The sequence below is a fragment of the Pholcus phalangioides genome, unplaced genomic scaffold, assembly GCF_987345545.1.
Source record: "Pholcus phalangioides strain wild (caught in Gottingen) unplaced genomic scaffold, Ppha-v1.0 ptg000024l_1, whole genome shotgun sequence".
Classification (NCBI taxonomy): Eukaryota; Metazoa; Arthropoda; class Arachnida; order Araneae; family Pholcidae; genus Pholcus; species Pholcus phalangioides.
The window spans coordinates 20,139,816-20,155,998 of record NW_028301616.1 but is presented as its reverse complement, the minus strand read 5'-3'; the positions used below and the strand labels follow the sequence as shown (position 1 = coordinate 20,155,998).

Below are 16,183 nucleotides of genomic sequence, written 5' to 3'. Positions count from 1 at the left end.
GACTGCCCTCCCGAAAATTTGGAGGCGTTCATAAAGAGACACAGGTCGCTATTTTATTTCCTGAGCGACGGGTCGTTCCGTCTGTTGCCAGAACTTCCGAACAAGGATTTCCTCGGCGAAATGTGCTCGCAGATCGTGAGCGTGATCAAGAAGTTCAACATATACGATAGCCGGAAAATCGCTTCCCGTTTCAAGAACGGCACGCACAGGCTTCCTGCAGGCATCGACCAGAAACTCATCGTGCCGCTCGCCCTGTCCTTCAAGAAGAGCATCTTCGATCACGAGAACGGCTACCTTCGCGTGGCGGACACGTACGATTTCGTCAGCAGCTGGAAGAGCATAAGCGCCCAAGCTTCGTCGGACTGCTCCGGGAAGACGTGCAGGAGCGTTTGTACGTGTCCGACCACGGTCAAAGTGAAAACGTGCTCCACGGGTAAGAGGAACGCTCCGGCAAACTCCCACGAGTATCTCAAGCTGCAGAAACACCTGTCCCGGTTATCCAAGAAGGCGACCGAGAACGCTCCTTCCGGCCAGGCGTCTTCTACTTCGAGTGGTCCTGCGAAAGAAACGGCGACTCCGAGTTCCCGACGTACCGAGAAGCAGGCTAGACCGAAATCGACTGCGCAGCCCCCTACGTCGTACTGTCCGATCCATTCCAACGTTCCCGCGCAGGAAAACAAGCGCCCGCAAGAAAGTATCGGCGCCTCTTCCGTCAATCAGAACGCCTGCAGTCGCACAGAGAACGCAGCGGGTGATGTTGCTGCGAGCGAGGTCGCACCACCCAACCATGAAAAAGTCCAGAACGATACAGGAAAGGATCCTAAAACGACACCTCACGTGTACACCGATGTAGACGCCGAACCCCATTACTCCGGGAACCATACGAAACGTGACTACAGGAAGAAGCATGCGTCAGACTACGCTTATTCGGCGCCTGACAGCGACGAGAATCCTCGAAAAGCCGAGCCGAGGCCCGTTAAGAAAAAAAACGCCGCCAAGAATTCCAAAATCAGAAATCCCGATCGGAAATCCGAGTCCGCGGCGACCGATCAATGTTCCTCCGATTCCTGGTGCTACCCGAATCACCACCCGAAGAAATTATCGTCCACGCCGAAGCGAGCGAGCACCATCGCCGATCTCGACCCTCTCGATTCGGAATATTCGGACACACACGAGTACTTGTACGACAGCGGTTCCGAGAAGACATCGACGAATCATGCCGGGGCAGATCCCAATCGCCGCGGGAAGAGGGATGGCGAGTACCCGCAGATGAAGAAGTATTCCGACCTCCGACTTCAAAGCATCTCCTCCACGTTCAAAGAGACGGTGAACTCTCACAAAGACACCGCCGCATCGACCGCATGTTCGAAGGGACTGACCTACGCCAACAAGACGGCTGGGATCAGCGACATCCCAGAGGAAGAAGAAGTCAACAACAGCAAGGCCATTTTCCAGTACAACTATCCCGTCCCGTCCGAATGCGAAGGTGACGACGAAGAAGGCGGCGGGAGATGGATGCAGGTCCCCCACAGGAGGCGTAGGTTGCCTGTTGGTAAGAAGTCGTCACCTTCGACCTGCCACGGCGTCAGAATATTCCGGAACTCAAGCTCGCGAAATAATAAGGGAACCACGTCCGGCGCGACGCGGAGCGGGAAGAATAATGCAGCCAACGTGCCCGCAACGACGACGACGAGCCGATCTCGCCAAAGTTACGACAAGACCCGCTTCCAGTGGGTGTCCCCGAGCATCAAGTCGCCGCAAGACGGATGCGGCGGTGACGACGTCCCGAGAACCTTTACATCTCATCCCGAAAACTATTCGAAGAAATATTCCGATGCGCTCGCCGCCGATGACGTTCCGTCGTACCGATCAACCACCGGTAAAGCCAACACCACTTACCAAGCCTCGAAGACCGATAAACAAGATGCGTCCAACGAGGACGAAGATGGCTTCGTTTCGCCGAGGACTCCGGCCATGCTGGGGGATTTCTACGTGACGTTCGACACTCGCTTCAATAAGAAGAGGTCCAGACCCAAGTTGACGTCGTCGCCGGTGACGAACGGTCGGGACTCGTTAGAATCGCCGAAGATGGAAGATGATTACGATCGGGAGCGCGACGACTGGGGATACGAGAGCTTCGACAAGAGATCATTTCCCAGCCTCCCCGGGGTCCCTGAAGCCGCGATGAACAACAGCAACAGCAAATCGACGACGACGTCGTCGTCCTCGGAGAAGAGCGTCGTGTCCAAGGACTCTTCGGAAGCGAGCAATTCCGCGATACCCAATTACTCGGAGACGATCTCGCGACACTTCGACATCGGGCTGGAGAAGTTCAACAGGTGGGCCAGGAGGGACATCACCGCCGGTGGAGGAGGAGAATCACCGATCGCCGCCAACAACAGCATGTTTCTAGACGCCTGCGGGGATCATCACCTACGTCCGAAAATAGACGCGTTCGAACCGCTGGACGCGGCGGCGTCGTTGACGTCTCTGGGTTGGGACGCCGCTGCCACAGCAGGTTACCGCGGCCTGGATTACAGCAGAGCTCTACGGTCGGGAGCCGAGTTTGATATTCCCAGGGATCCGGCACGACCCGAAAGATCGTCGGAACCAGAGACGCGAGAAGGACACGCCGACTCGAGCGAAACCGGACGCGACGACGCTGGAGGGGAAGGGGACGACGCACCGCTACGCCTCGGCGACTTCTGGTCGTACGACGTCGCAAGTTCGAAGCAGCAGTTCATGTTCCTGCCGGACGAGCTGGATTTCGTGGAAGAGGATTTCCCGCTGCACGTGAGGAAGCGCACGACGCTCTTCTGCGATGGGTCGCAGGGGGTCCTCCGCTATCCCGGAGAGCGGGTCGTCCAGAAGCTGAGGTGCGAGTGCGGCGCGATGACCTACGTCATCTTCAAGAGCGACAAAAACTACACCGACCAGGATATGGACAGGATCGAACGTGGCACCTCCATACATCAGAGCATGCACTCGTCCGGTGCCATCGGCAACAACAAGAACCGTCCCCGCAAGCAAGACAAGTAGGAAGGAAGTTATTATAACAAGAGGGCGCTATTTTTATTCTCCCCCCCCCCCCCCGAGTCTCAATTTCAAAATGATCTGCAAATGAGAACCCCACACAGTTCAGAATTTTTAGCTTTTAAATTTCGCGTGAATTGTCGTCAAGAAATGAAATTTTGTTTTTAAATGGGAAAAGAAAGAAATAAGTTCGGGAATTTATCGCCAGGTGGACAGTCGGTTGATTTATCAAGGGTGGTAACGCAATTCGAACAAAACAAGTGTTGCAGCGCAAATGTTCATTCACGATATGCTTTCCTTCTCAACGTTCTGATGCGGGCTGTTTCGGAAAGGGCTCCCTAACACCTGTGGGGACGTATACGGTTTTATGAAAACTTCGCCCCCCCCCCTCCGACATTTCGCCCCTAGCACGCCATAGCACATTTCTCCACTGATATTTGATCCTTGACATTTCACTAATCCTGACCGTATGAGTGACCAGGAGAGTGAGTGAGCTGACCGTACGAGTGAACAAGTGAGTGTGCGAGTGGCCATATGAGCTACTCGCTCACTTACCCACTCACTTGGTCGCTATACGATCACTCACTCTACTGACTTGTCCACTCACTTACTGATTTGGTCACTCATACTGCCCGGGCAGGCGACACGTCTAGGGCCGAATGTCGTTGATGAAATTTCCAGAGGTTAAAAGGGCCTGGGGCTGAAACGTCCTTGGAACGAAAGGCCGGGGGCGATATATCGGAAGCAAATTTTCCGGATTGCGGCTTACACGCATCCATTGCAGGAAAGTAAGGTTTTCTGTGAAATTCCAACACTTCACTTTTGTCATGTCATTTGCGAAACAAGGCGACAAAATTCCGAATCCATCGCTATGTTATTATTTCTACTTGTGTTCGAGAAGGATAGCGTCACCTACTTTTTTTTTAGAGGACTGTGGCGCTATCTACTAGCCAAAATTGGAACTAATTTCACAAACCTGCATATTTCAAAAATTCCGGGCCTGCCCGTTGTGCGCGAACTACTCATTTCATCTTCGCCGTTTCCAAGTTATTTCACTTCAGAGTCATTAGTCCTTTGTGAAACACCACGTGAATGATGTGGTTATGCATCAACACGTTGCGGGTGCTGTGAGGCTAAATTTGTTACGCGTTTATTGCTTTCGAATTGCCACCTGACGATGCGATAAAACTTGTCACACCTATCGGTAAATTTTTGAACTATTTTTGTTTCCCCCCCCCCCCCTTCAAATCAAACAAAACTCTAATTGCTTCCATGAGCATTCACGCGAAATTCTCAAGTATTCTGACCATTGGTCCTTATTTGCAGGTCGTTCTTGAAATAATCGTAAATTATATTTCAGTTGGCTAGACAGTCCTCACCTGTAGTCCTTTTTATTCTCAACCATTGGTCGTAGGCAAATACTTTCGATTGCAAGAGTTCTGTACGATCTGGAAAGAGAAGTGGCAGGCAAAATGGTAAATATTTCACTAATAAATGTCAGGGAAACATATGATAAAAATTGATAAAAGTAAAGAGGAAAATATTATGTGTGAAAAAGGGAAAAAACTCGGGAAAATTTAGGATTTAAAATTATCGTATATTTTTTTCTTCGGGAGTTTTGGTCTCAAAGTCAGGGCATTTTTAAGTTTTGGACTAGGAAATTATCAGATCAAGGAAAGTCGGGAAATTTTTTTTTTGAGTTTTTGTCGGGGAAATTTCAAAATTTTCCCCGGGGAAAGTTTTTTCCCCGGAAAAAGGGGAAACTTTTCAGTTACGGCCGATGATAGTTTTAAATTTAAAGGGAAATTTTTGAGTTTGATCAAGGAAAGCCAGGAAAAGTTTTGAGTTTTTGTCAGGGGAACTTTCACGTTTCGGATGGGGGAAATGATCGTGCGGATTTTGCTGGGAACCCCATTTTACAAAAATTAATTAATTTTCTTAAGCGTGAAAGTACCATTATATGATTACTCATCTCATTCAAACCATTTTTGAAACTGGGAGTTTTGCACATTCAATGGTTGAGAAGAAGAAAGTCTGGGTGAGGGGGTTTTCCGGTTAATGATAATCTCAAACCGTAGACATTCCTCAGAGACTTGCGCCTCTTTCCTTTCCTATTCACACACATTCCATCCTTTTTAAAGCTTTTCCCAACGACGAAGATCGTTCTTTGACATTCCGGAAGAAAAAATTCTTAACAGGGATTGATATTTTTGTCCATTAATGACTAATATTTGTATGATCTTGGAGAACCTCATACAGTCTATGTCTTTCGTTATTATACATGCTATGTGTATAATCTCGTGTTTTTTCTTACTGATTATAATGTCGTCTTATTCATTCTGTATTCAGAGTTTTCATGGAAATGTTATGAGAAACCCACCGAATAATTTCAATGTCGGTGATATTGCTCGAAAAATTCATAGAAAGTGCTTTTATAGGGTTCCCAGCGATCTGAAGAGTCAGGTGAATAAGAAATGATCAGGAAAAATGCGAAATATTTGGCAAAAGTTAAGGGAAAATTATATGAATGGGAAGAAATATGTTGAAGCTCGAAAAACTTTTGGGAATATTTTGAATTACAACACAATTTTGAATTAATAACAAATTATATTTCTTTCTTAAGGAATTTTAGTCAGGGAAAGTCGGGAAAATTTCTAAAGGTTCAGTCAGGAAACGTCGAAGACGTTTTGAGTTTTGGTCAGGGAAAGCCTGACCAAAATTTTTGAATTTCGGTCAAGAAAAGTCAGGGAAATTTTTTGAATTTCGATGAGGAAAGTTTCGAATGTCTGTCTGGGGAAAGTCAGAAACATTTTGCTGGGAACCCTATTATAGTTCGATTACGAGCTGATACGGCTCATGCACGAGTCGAAGCAAAGATATAAGAGAACATCAAAGTTCGTATCTGATGCTCTATGAGTTCTGATTTAACATCTGAAATCTCTACTATGTTCGTAAGTCGGAATTAGACAAATGCTATACTCAAGTGCCATAAAGTTAATTAATCGTCAATTTGTTAAAAGTTTTCAAAATATATAATCAATTTATAGTGTTTATTATGAATAACGCGGGTTTGATCGAATGAAAAGCTGGCGAAAGTCGATGAAGATTTAGATTTTATCCAGTGGAACCTCTCATAACGCGCACTTCCTGTTTAGCGGACACCTCTTGTCATTTTCATTAACAGATACTTTTCACGCTCCCGTGGAGAGTCTTCAATGTATTTCGCTGCTTATTAGCGGACGCCGCATAAATCAACATGAAATTTTTCGTTGGCATGGATTCCCGTTATCATGGGGATTCCCCTGTAACACGCATATCAGTTTCAAGCAACTACATCAGGCCTGAAAATGCAGTGATTCCGATTGTTTGACAAACCAGTGTGTATACCCATCAGAGAGTACACCCCCAAGAGAGCCCATGGCCGTGACGGAACTGACAATCCTTTCAAGTGACCTTCGTTTCGACGTTCGAGAAGGGAGGTAGAACTTGTAAAAAAATACAGGTCCGGACTGTAAGGCGGTCTTTCCAGTGACATGTGAGTGTAAGCAGTGCCGTAACTAGCCATTCCTGTGCCCTGTGCAATAATTTGCATTTTAGCCCATTCTTGGGCTCTCCCTTTCCAAGTGGGCCCTGTGCGGAACCTGCCTAGTTATGGCACTGGGTGTAAGAAAAGTTCACTGGGACACACATCATTATGATATAGCTTAATATTTCCCATGAAGAAAGCACAGTATCTCACCGTAAACCTTTCTGTTGAGGGTGGCCCCGCTCATTTCAAGGGAGCTCAATCAGCGGTGGTCTAAGTTTGTTATGAATCGCAGCTTGGGAGTTCCTTACAGAATCCCCAGTGACCTAGAACGTCAGGGAAATGGAAAATGGTCTTAGCTAAAAAGTCGGGTAAATATTCAAATTCTTGATAAAACTAGGGAAAATATTCTGCGAAGGGAGGAAAAGGGAACCTGAAAAAACATTTGGAAGATTCAAGATTTCTTGAGTTGTAATTTCTTTTCTTTAGGAGTTTCGATCAGGAAAAGTCAGGAAAATTTTTGAGTTTCTGTTCGGAAAACTGAATTTTAAGGGCATTTTTTTCAGTCACCTTGTTTGGCGTTTTGCCTGTTGTGACATTTGTATTTGAAAGTTTTTGAATTTTAGCCAGAGAAATTTTTTGAGTTATGGTCAGGAAAAGTCAGTAAATTTTTAAGTTTTAATCAAGGAAACTTTTTGAATTTTGGTCAGGGAAAGTCAGAGAATTTTTTTTAGTTTAGTTCAGGGAAAGAAAGACAGAGAAAGCGTTTTTGATCAAGGAAATTTTTTGAATTTTGGTCAGAGGAAAAAACTTTTTTTGAGATTTTGTCAGAGAAATTTTTGAGCTTTGGTCAGGGAAAAAAAACGTTTCTAGTTTTGGTGAGGAGATTTTTGGATTTTGGCGAGGGAAATTTTTGAGATTCTATCAGGAAAAGTCGAGGATATTTTTGCTGGGAACCCTACACGCATCGATTTTTTTCCCCCGCAAAGCACGTCGCCTTATCATTCGATCACGCCCTAAAATAATATACTTTTATAAGAATTGTTATGAAATGGTCAGAGTTTATCCGATTTCACGAATTTTTCTACTTCTATATTCTTTCTACTTCTTTAATGTAGAGTTTGTTCCTACTAAACACAGTACAAACAAATTTTATTTACTGTATATATATATATATACACCCTTGATGGCCGGTAGTACGAAGCTGCAATTTCTTACCAAAGAGAGATGAATAGTATTATATTCATATATATGATGCAATTATATATCTACAGGGTGATAATAATTATAAGTTCCCGTACTCCGGGTAGTTTTTTCTCAAAAACTGCTTATCCGAATACACCCAATTTTTTGGGATATCTTAATGAGATGGGATAATACATGGGACGGAGAATTATGAAATTTAAAAAAAAAAAAAAAGTTCGATTTTCGACCACTAGGTGGAAAAAGTGACGCTTTTGTTTTTATTGAATTTTCTTTTTCCCCATAGGCCGAGTTTCAATGGAATACGTCATCCAGAACGGGCCGCTACATAGGTCGGAGTAGTGTCAGTATACTGACGGGTAATTTGTAACACTGGTCTGAGCAATGTCAGTACACTGAATCTACTCAGACCTACGTAGCGTCCGTTCTGGTTGGCGTATTCCATTGAAACTTGATATATACGCTATATGGGGAAAATGCAATACAAAAGGCACCACTTTTTCACCTGGTGATCGAAAATTGAACTATTTATTTCATAAATATCTCTCCCATTGGCCGCATTAAGATATCCCGAATGTTATCCGGCTGTATTCAGCTAAGTAGTAGTTTGAGAAAAAACTACGCACACAGAATATGGGAACTTTAATTATTATCACCCTATATATATCAGTAGGTCGCCAAAGCCACGCTTTGGTGTCGTTTTGGAGCTTATTTACAATTACAGTCGGATACGCTTATAACAAACATGAATATTGCGAATTTTCACGTACAACGAATATTTTCGCTGGTTTTTTTTTTTCCTGGCTTGGTTATAAGCGGGTCAGACTGTTCGAGACCAAAGATAACATTTTATACGGTGTGTCTGGATTTATCGACTTCCGTCCGTGTTTTTCCCGGTGTTTCTTGGTACATGTTTATTGTATTGATTAATTTTTGCAAAGATGGCTAAATTTTGGGTTTCCGCACTTGTAGTCTATTGCCGTTCATGTCGGATTTATGTGACGATGTACACATGCGCATGTGCGAAGATGCGTCGTTCAAGATGTGCCTGTGGACGTTGATGTTGATCCGGTTTTTCCTTTTTTTTCTGGAATCAATAATAAAAAAAAAATGGTACCGTTTCTCTGTGGTTGTTGGTTTTCTTTGATATGTAAATACAGGGTGTCCCATAAACCCGTAAATAGTTTAAAAATTCAGAAAAAAATTTTGACTTAGTTGTTTTAAAATTTTGTATCAGTATACATTTCTATGCGGTTTGAGAAAAGGTTATCATCACGAAGAGGATTTCCTTAGGTATAGGAAAAGATTTTCTTTCACATTTTTGTCGATAGAGGGCGCTGCACGAAATCAAACTGGAAAATATGCAAATCAGAGTCCTATAAAATGCAGGGCGTACGATTTGCAGCTCATTTCTGAATTTTCTTTGTAGCTGCATTGCAAAGCACTACTGGGGATGAAGTGGGTGTTGCACCTCACGCACGAACGTTTCGCAGGCAAAAGAAAATGAAAGAAGATTCAGAGGTCCGGTTGCTTTCTTATTGAACACCCTATATCAGTGATTCCCAACGTGGGCGTTAACGCCCCCTGGGGGGCGATGGAATGGACCCCCGTGGCATATTTGCAGGTGGCTTGAGTGTTTACGGCATATTTATCGGTCACTCAAGTGACCTGCGACACTGTTTTGGATGCTTAAGTGATCAGCGGTGCAGTTGCACATCACCGAAGTGGTCCGCGGTATATTTCCAGATTATTCCATATTACTACATATTTCCAGAATAAGTTACAGGCGACACAGTTCCAGGTCAATCAAGAGCCCCCACACACACACACACGACACAATTACAAGTCATTTAATTCATCCGCGGCTCAATTTTCGATTACTCAAGGGGACCCGCGGCAGTTCCAGATCATTTACGTGACCCGCGGCACATTTACAGATCGCATAAGTGACCTGCGGTGCTGTTCCACCTTACTTAAGTGGCCCGCCACGCGTTTTTAAAGGAATAAAGTGGCCTTCACTCACCTAAAGGTTGAGCACCTTTGCATTATAGTGTCGAATCGTTGTGCGATGGATAAAATTACCTATTCGCACCAAAAGCCTGGTCCTTGTGCAGTTTAGTTCAGTGTTATTCAGCATTTTCCGCTCAAATTAAGTGGAAATTTTCGCGAACCGGCATAAAATAGAGAAGTAATTTGCGTACCGGTGAAAAAAGTATTAGGAGGAACATCTATCCTTACCTTCCGACGTATTCTAAGTTTAATATGATTTGATTATATTCTTCATTAAGGAACCATTTTCAATACTAATTTCATTTTTTTCATATACTTTGCTAGTATAAATACGAGAAACCGCTTTACGCTAGGACTCGTGCTGTCACCTATTGAGTGAAATCGTAGCAATCTGTTATGATTCTTAAAATAAAATGGTTGGTGATTTCAAAAATCAATGCGCAGAATTAAAATGAACTACACACACACACATGGAGGTATGTGTGAAAACTATAAAAAAGTTTTCATTTTTATTCTACATACCGGTGTAAATTTTATGCTCCAAAATACCGGTTACTGTATTTTTGGATATTTACAAGCAGCAAACATAAAAACATTTCAACCAGTATTTTGGAGCATAAAATTTTCTCATGTATTTTCAATGTATGGGGCATTGAAAAACAAATAATATTTTGTTCGTTTTCATGCTGCATATCGAAACCAATAACTAACTTATTATTCAAAAAATTATAACATTGTTTATTTTTTATTCGATAGGTGGCAGCAGAGGTCTTGCGTATTAGAGATGAATATTTTTTTCCGATATTTTTGTGGAAGAGAGAAATACGGCATCATATTTTCCACAATTTTTTTTTTCCCGTTTCGGGTACTGTGTGATCTGGGCATGTAAGATGTAATTTTTTTGGAAAAATTTATTTTTAATGTAAAGCAAACTAGGGTTTCCACTTTTTCTCCGTGAATACCATGAGGATATGCCAATGTTTTTCAACCATCCTGACGTACGAGGACGAGGTGGCCGAGCGGTTAAGGCGATGGACTGCTAATCCATTGGGCTCTCCCCGCGTGGGTTCGAATCCCACCCTCGTCGGACGCATTTTTTCAGCACCTACATTCCCCTGGGAAATGTCTGGTTTTCAAGGCCGTAGTGTGCCGCTTGGGGCCCCTCATAAAAGGGTTTACTTGTCATGCAGAACAAATTGAAACCTTTGTAGGGTGGGTGGGCCAACCGAAGCCCCGGTTGCACTAGCCAAGTTGCGGCATTGCTGGTTTTATAGTATGTTCACAACAATTTGAAGGATCACTTGTGCCCCGTATTACGGGACATCCTTGTAGTTTCCGTTGTTCTGAATTTTTTTTTTTATACATTTGTCCCGTTTTTTCAACGATACTTAATTGTGAATTTGTAATACAGTGAAACCTCGTTAGTGCGTCACCCGGTTAGCACGTCACTCCGCTTACCGGATCACTCTTTGGAAGTCCCAATTGTCCTCAGGTAGGAATTTGCACAGCTATGGCTTACCCCGTTTTACGAGTCGCTCCGCTTACTAAGTCATATTTTCGCTCTCCCAAGAGTTACTCATTAACGAGGTTTGACTGTATTTACAAAAGTCGTGAATATACACACACAATGTTTTCATAATTTTCATTACATTATGATGATGATGGCAAAAATTATAAATAATATTCATCTCACATGTTTGTCATGTTTAACGTTTTGGCCTGAATTTCTTTTTTCTTTCTTTTTGTAATTTCAATAATGGTTGGTGACAGGGCCGTCTTAAAAGCATCATGGGCCAGCACCTTAGGCCCGACCAGATAAATTCTATAAAAGTTTAACTAGACCTCATTTTCGTCAGATTCCTTTACTCTTGAGGCTCCTAGGCCGTGCCCGGGAGGGCCCATGCGTTAAGACGGCAGTGATTGGTGATTGTGCTTCTCACAATGTTTTCGATGAAATTTTGACGATGTCCCGTATTTTACGGATTATATTTTGAGATCTAAAAGTTTTCCGATTATCTGCATGAAATATGGTCAAATCATTAGAATATATATTTTTTTCGTGAAACATATTTTTGTTTGCTGCGATTTTTGTAGCAGATCGTTACTTCCGCAACCCTAAAGAATTTTGTAATTTGTTGGTTGAATTTAAAGCAACAAATTGAAATTTTTGGCAAAATTTAGTGTGATCCCGTAATTAGGATCGCAATTTCTTTGCATTCTCCTCGATGATGTTATGGTGAACCTAAGTATGAAGGTACAATTTTATTTGAACCCATATGGATACGGTATCACTAATAATCGATTACAACGGGTGAATAATTTTATCAAGTCCGCCTGTGGACCTCCTATGCCATCGTCGTGGACGACAGGTTGAGAAACGCTGGGATATACCAGTGTTTCTCAACCCTTGGAAGACCGCGGCCCGGTTGATTTCTATAATGTGAGTAGAAGGTCCGGTAATACGCACGCCTAATATAGGGTATAAATGGGTAAAAATGAATCGGTGAGCTCTTCACGGCCCCGTTTGACTGATGTCAGTGCCCGGTGATTGAGAAACACTGGGATATGCCATTTCGCTGTAAGCGAGGTTTCCGTTTCCCTGAACAACGCAATTGCAGTACTGTATATGATTTCATTTCGAATTCAGCCAGTTCCATTGAGTTTTTTCCGTTCCCAGTTCAGCAGAGTACAGTATATGAGGGGGGCCCATGACCACACTGGTTGGGAAGGGGGGGGGGGAGAAATATTAGGACCGTGAATAGATTAGAATACGTTCATTACACATTTACATCATGGCTGCCAAAGAAAGCATTTCTGTGAAGAATAAATGTATAGGAACCATTTGCATCATCGATAAAAATGTTTAAAAAAACGAAAATCTTCAAATTTTTGGGGTTTTTATGTGCCCGCGTCAGGCATTCTGAAATTATTTCTTCTGTCAGCAGTTCTGCAATATTATTTCTTTCCGTAGTTATCTATTTTTTTTTTCATTAATTATAAAATTTCATAAATTAAGGAAATTATTATTTTTTCAATAATTCTAAAATTATTTCTTTCATTAATGGGGGGTTAGTGCACGCAAATTTTCCAAAAAACACATTTTCTCCAATTTTTCAATTTGTAAGTACTATGAAATTTTCTGCGTCTAACTACGTTCATGTTTTTGTTCTACATATGTACTAAAAATATATATTTTAAATATTTTAATATAAACTGCTGGCAGGCATAACTACATCTAACCACACGCTAATGGTTTTCACTAAAATTCATTTTTCTCGGAACTAAGTTTTTTGTTAGATATAATGAACATTTTTGCGAACCGAATGCCTTGAAACTTTGTGTGTCTCTCAACACTATGGTGTTACATACTTTAACACGAGGATTTTTCATTAAAATTATTTAAAAAACTTTTATGACACAAAATATGGGTTAATTTTTGGGATTTTTGAAAAATATGCATGTTGAAGTTAAAATTCGATAAAAAAAAATGACAATTAAAATCCTGAAAGCTTGTGTTAAAGTATGTAAGACCATAGTGTTGAGAGACACACAAAGCTTCAAGACGTTTTGAATGAGTGGGTGTTGGGAAAAATGTTCCTTATCTAACAAAAAACTTAGTTTTGAGAAAAACGCATTTTAGTGAAAACCATTAGCGTGTGTATAATGTAAGCAGTTCATATTAAAATATTTAAAATATATATTTTCAGTACATGTGTAGAACAAAAACATGAACGTAGTTAGACGCAGAAAATTTCATAGTACTTAGAAATTGAAAAATTGGAGAAAATGTGCTTTTTTGGAAAAACCTGCGCGCACCAATCCCCTTAAGGGCCCTTTCACACGGAGCGGATGCGGATGCGGACGCGGATGCGGATGCGGGTCCGGAAGAAGTTTTAACAATTGGAATATACTGCGCCTTTCAGACGAGCCGAAAAATCTCCGCACCTAGGAAATGTTCATGCGGGTCCGGACGTCGTCCGCATGTGTCAAAACCTAAGTGCGGGCTCCGCATCCGCACATAGAAGTTTTGACAATAGGTTTATTCGGGGCTATTCAGACGATGCGGATGCGGAGCGAATTCGTCCGCATCTTTGGCTACTTTTTGAAGGTGATTTTTCACGGAATTTTTTTAATTATTTGCCATAAATACCCTTAAAAACACCATATGATGGTCCCTGCTCATTAATATAATGTACCTACATACGTGTATCCCTTCGTTTCCTTCTGAGATTGAGATATAGCAACTTTAACTGCCTTTTGTCCATATTTCACAATTTTATACAATAAAACCTGCCAACAAGGGCCACTGACGGGACCAAAATTATAAGCCGTTCAGTTCATTACGAATATTTAATTGACTACATACTTTAATAACTTTAAAATTTAATTTAAAAATTTTAATTTTTTTCTTTTTAAATTTTTAAAATTATTTAAAAATATGAATATCTGAAATATTATTTTAAATATTTGTTATTTTTTTAAATTTTTAATCTGTTAATTTTTTTAAACTTTAAAAAAAATACTTTTATTAAACAACGTTATCCCCGTACGACGTTCACTCAGGGCCAGATTAAGTCGTTTGAAGACCCTAGCACTTGAATATTTTTGGTGGTTCCCCCCGAATACCTACAAGTATATTTTACTCAATATTCAGTCTATAAACTTAAAAAATGAAATTTTATATTTCAGAAATGACTAATCTAAGGATGGGATTTCACTATAAAAGGTTTATGAAAGTTATTTTATAAAACTTGAAAAAAGCAACTAATAAATTTATTGGTTGCTTTTTTTTAAATAATTGTTATAAAATTTTTATAGTGTAATCCGGCCGGGATTATACTATAAAGTTTTATAAAAGAACTTTTATGAAAGTTGAAAAATTCAACCAAAGGCGCATCGGTTGCGCGGTGCACACACGCACACACATTTTGCATTCAAAAAATTCAACCAATAAGATAATATTGGTTGAATTTTTCACGTTTTATCAAAGAGCTTTTACAAAACTTTTATAGTGTAATCCCGGCCTAAGGCTGGTATTACACTATAAAACTTGAAAAATGTAATCAATAAACACATCTGTTACATTCGAGCGAACTTAACTGATCGGCCTATCGGTTGCATTTTTCAAGTTTTATAAACTAACTTTTATAAAACTTTTATACTGTAATCCCGGCCTAAGACAGAATTGTGATGTGAATATTTCTAAGCACAGACATTTTGAACGTCCCCACCCCTCCCCTTTTTTTCTACTTGCAAATTCTTTGATATCTCCTGAATTTTTTTTTCAGGAACATATTAGTTTCGGATGTTTTTGGATTGGATTTTTCGAACATTGGATGTTTTTGGAATTTTTCTTTCATATTTTTCCGGAAAGACAGATTTGTTTTCAAAATGTTTTGAAAATATTTTAAGACATTTTCTCCCATCGACTACTTGTGAGGATCGGAATGAAGATATCTTTATTCCCATATTCTATGTGGCTCTAGACTAAACCACCAAAGAATACCTCTAGGCTGCATATGGGCACTGAATCAGGGGTGAAGGAGAAAAACAGTTACAAAAATTGCGAAAAAATAGTTTTTATGCACGAATTTCAACCTAAAGATGCGGGCGAAACACCCGCATCTTCAGTGCTCGTGTGAAAGGGTATGCGGACCCGCTTCCGCATCCGCGTCCGCATCCACATCCGCTCTGTGTGAAAGGGGCCTAAGGGTTTTTTTTAGCATTTTCGTTAAATTTCATAATTACGTATGCCTTTTGGATGCCGACTTTAGTTACCAAATTGGTTACGACGGCTCTTTCAATGTATCAAATGCACAGCATTATTACTGAATCTGTAAAGTATTCCACACTTCTCTAAACATAACAGCAGATGATTTCAAATGTTGCCAGAACTCTTTTAACAATTTTTTTTTTTTTGGAATTTAATCGTTTTTCTATGTTAAGTAGATACCCTTCCTTAAAAATGTTCGGCGGGCCACAGCAAAGTGTTCGGAGGGCCACATTTTGCCCGCGGCCTATATGTTGAAGAGTTGTGATAGGGCGTAGTCACTGAACTCACTTTGACCAAACATCTTTAACCCTGGTCAGGGGCCTTAGTATGGTCACGTGAAGTAAAATTTAGGCAGCGGACCCTGTGTATGGACCATTCGTGAACATTCCTTATATATTTCAGAAGGGGGAAAAGAAATTATCAACGAAGATGGTCAAGTCATTCGGCAATTCATTCTAGATTTGATTAACGATCATCTTGACCCTAGAAATCATGTTGAACCATCCCTTTCAATCAGCCATTTCCCATTAACATCATTCAAAAGGGAGTTGGGGAAAGGTCAATTATATACATTATTTGGGGAACGGAACTTCGAAGAAAATAGACTATTCAAGGAGTAATGCAAATAAGAGGATCGG

General features: G+C 41.4%; 1 protein-coding gene and 1 non-coding gene across 7 annotated transcripts in view; one reads left to right on the top strand and one right to left on the bottom strand.

Moving 5' to 3' along the window:
• The window catches only part of LOC149068947 (glutamate receptor 2-like), a 159,046-nt gene that overhangs the window by 74,869 nt on the left and 67,994 nt on the right, over positions 1 to 16,183 (bottom strand). For 3 of the 6 annotated variants that reach the window (XM_089250310.1, XM_089250308.1, XM_089250314.1), the window contains one exon: positions 4,413 to 4,481. The exons of the other annotated variants lie outside the window; for them this stretch is intronic. The gene's annotated coding sequence lies outside the window, so the exon portion shown is untranslated. The remainder of the gene's footprint in view (positions 1 to 4,412; positions 4,482 to 16,183) is intronic. 6 annotated transcript variants of the gene reach the window in all.
• Positions 10,778 to 10,859, top strand: TRNAS-GCU (transfer RNA serine (anticodon GCU)). Its single transcript has one exon. It is a non-coding gene; the product is annotated as a tRNA-Ser (tRNA).